We start from the raw sequence: 3333 nt of genomic DNA, 5'->3' as shown, positions 1-3333 counted from the left end.
TCTAGTTTGCAACCGGTGCTAAGGATAAAAAACTCTTTCCTTTTGCCTTGTCTGCAGCAGAAGCTCCCAGCTTCTCTCACTGTTGGGTCTATGGAGAGAAAAATTTCAATTTATTATTTGGTTTGATGGTGCTACACGATTGTTAAGCATTGGAGCAACTTTTGCCAACCTAACTTTTCTTAGGTGGGCCTCATCTTAGCTTAGCACAAGTGCTAAACACTGGTGATGTCCTGAGATAGCAAACTCCTCAAAGCCATGCTCCTAGGACAATGTTATTAGTCATCGAACCTTTCCACATGTCTAGCTAGGGATAATTTGGATCTGTTTTTTTCTTTTCTTTTGTGAAAGAATCTATAAATCTATGATGTTTTGTTCAAACGTAAAGTAAAACCTAATATTCCAACTTCCAAGGTTCTTGACACTCGGAAATTTCAGGAATTCAGACATGTGTAGTTCCAAGCATAAGAGCATCTCCAAGAGATCCTCTATATGTTTCTTCATTGTTATAAATAGAAATTTGGATAAAAAAATACCCTCCAAGAGCTTCTCTAAGTAGCTATTCAAATTTAGACATCCTCCATTCCACATTTCTTGCTAGCCAAAGATAGATAATGAAAACAACTTTTTAGAGTGCACACAAGATATAGAAAAGCTGTTGGAGAGTGCAAGCATATAGAAAACGAATTTTATGCATAAGACTCTTCAAATGATAATTTAGAGGATGAAATTTAGAAAGACTCTTGGAGATGCTCTAAAAACACTGATTCAAAACAGTTCTTATCGATGCACCCAAAGTAATTTGTAAGGTATGCCAAATATCTTTCTTTTCAGTTTAAGGCAGGAGATTTATTTCAAAAAAATAGAAATACTTGTTTCTTCAGAATTCTCTGGATCGGAGGTGATGGTGATCATGCGAAAAATGATGCCTAATTTCATCTGAGAATGAAGAAAATTGCGCCAAACTGAGCCGGGCCATGCCAGGCCATCCAGTTGTGTTATTGCCAGTAGGGAGTTGACGCCATGCTTGGACTGGTTTGATCAAAGCCTAACATCAAACAGAGGTAAGAAATGGAAAAACACTTAAAAAAATTTGTAAAACATTGTTTTCCCACAAGGTCGTTGAATTATTCTCTCTTGCTGACTCTTGCAATATTCTTTCCACCCGCCTTTCAGTTAGCCTACCGCACTTTGAAATGTGATCCCACTTTTATGTTAAATATTCCCAACCTCCAGCTCTTTAAAAATTACACTTCAAAATTTTCTAACACCCGTGAAGTTGAACCAATCATACAGCTAGAGGGTTTCCTTTATCTAAAAAAATGTTAAAACTTTATCTAAAAAATACAGCTAGAGGGATCCATTGTGCCTTGGCTATTCGCCATTTGACATTTTGAGTCGACACCCAAAACTACTACGAAGTGAGGCACTGAGGCGCCACAAAGGCAGCAACCATACGTGTGCGAGGGTGACGCTTCACCATGGCCGCGGCGACCACCGGTGCAAGTGACACGATGCCGTCGTCGTCGGCGGAGCTGCCATCGCCGGCGTGCACGGAGGAGCTGGCGCCGTCGCAGAAGGTCGTGTTCTTCGCGAGCCCCGGCGCGGGCCACCTCATCCCGCTGGTGGAGCTCGCGCGGAGGCTCGCCGTGGACCACGGCCTCGGGGTCACGGTGGTCACGCTCACCGGCATGTCCAACCCGGCAACCGACGCCGCCGTGCTGTCCTCGCTGCCGGCCTCCGTCGCGACCGCGGTGCTCCCTGCTGTTTCCCTCGACGACCTCCCACGGGGCATCGGCTTCGGCACCCTCATGTTCGAGCTCGTCCGCCGCTCGCTCCCGCACCTCCGCGTGCTCATGGAGGGCCCAAGCGGCGGTCCGGTGACCGCGCTCGTATGCGACTTCTTCGGAACCGCGGCGCTGCCGCTCGCCGCTGAGCTCGGCGCGCAGGGGTACGTCTTCTTCCCCAACAGCTTCGCCCTGATCTCCATCATGCGCCACATCGTCGAGCTCCACGGCGACGCCGCCCCGGGCGAGTACCGCGACCTCCCGGACCCGTTCCCGCTCCCTGGCGGCCCGGTTCTGCGCCATGCCGACCTCCCCGACGGGTTCCGGGACCGGACGGACCCGGTCTACGCCTATCTTGTAGAGGAGGCGAGGAGATACGGCCGCGCCGACGGCTTCTTGGTGAACAGCTTCGAGGAGCTGGAGATCGCCATGGCGGAAAAGTTCAAGCGGGACGCCGAGGAAGGCGCGTTCCCTCCGGTGTACCCTGTGGGGCCCTTCGTCCGGTCAAGCTCCGGCGAAAAATCCGACGAGTTGGCGTGCTTGGAGTGGCTGGATCGCCAGCCGGAGGACTCGGTGGTCTACGTCTCCTTCGGCTCCGGGGGCGCGCTGTCCGTGGAGCAGACGGCCGAGCTCGCTGCCGGGCTGGAGACGAGTGGCCACAGATTTCTTTGGGTCGTGCGCATGCCCAGCCTCGACGGCAACCCCTGCGCCTTGGGAACGATCCCCGGCGCCATGGACGATCCGCTGGCGTGGCTCCCCGAGGGATTCTTGGAAAGGACGAGGGGCCGGGGCCTCGCCGTCGCGGCGTGGGCGCCGCAGGTGCGCGTGCTGTCTCACCCGGCGACGGCGGCGTTCGTGTCGCACTGCGGATGGAACTCGACGCTGGAGAGCGTAGCGGCCGGCGTGCCGATGGTTGCGTGGCCGCTGTACGCCTGTACGCGGAGCAGAAGACGAACGCGGCCATCCTCACGGAAGTGACCAGCGTGGCGCTGCGGCCGGCGGCGCGCGGCGACGGCCTGGTGACGCGCGATGAGATCGCGGCGGCGGTGAGGGAGCTCATGGAGGGGGAGAAGGGAAGCGCCGCGCGCTGCCGGGCGAGAGAGCTCCGTCAGGCTGCTGCGCGGGCGTGGTCGCCGGAAGGGTCGTCGCGGCGGGCGCTGGGGGATGTCGCCGGCAAGTGGAAGGAGCACTTGTCGACGAGAATGGAAGGATGACATGATTTGTTTTCTTCCACAATGACTTCATGATCAAGGAGATGGAACTATGGGCTTCTTTGGTACGAGGTTTCGGCTCCGACTGAAACAGCTCCGGCCGTGGCTCTCTGGTGGAATTGAAATTATTTGATAAACTGTTTGTCAAAACAGCTTCTTGTCCATACTTTTATGTCGATTCAAGGAGATTTGGTTGAACATATTGCTATCTAAAGACTCCTTTATATGTTTTTTTATATTTTACAACATTTTTGTTTTATTTTTACAAATAGCATTCAATGGCAAATATGGTTTACTGGACTGTACGGCATCTTTCTGTGATAGACCCGCCGAGTTAA

General features: G+C 52.7%; 1 pseudogene; it reads left to right on the top strand.

Moving 5' to 3' along the window:
• The first annotated feature begins 1475 nt into the window (after positions 1-1475).
• On the top strand, positions 1476-3088 carry LOC120653965 (annotated as a pseudogene).
• The last annotated feature ends 245 nt before the right edge of the window (positions 3089-3333 follow it).

This window comes from Panicum virgatum, chromosome 1N (assembly GCF_016808335.1).
Source record: "Panicum virgatum strain AP13 chromosome 1N, P.virgatum_v5, whole genome shotgun sequence".
Classification (NCBI taxonomy): Eukaryota; Viridiplantae; Streptophyta; class Magnoliopsida; order Poales; family Poaceae; genus Panicum; species Panicum virgatum.
The sequence above is the reverse complement of the archived record's forward strand: the minus strand, read 5'-3'. Positions and strand labels throughout refer to the sequence as shown.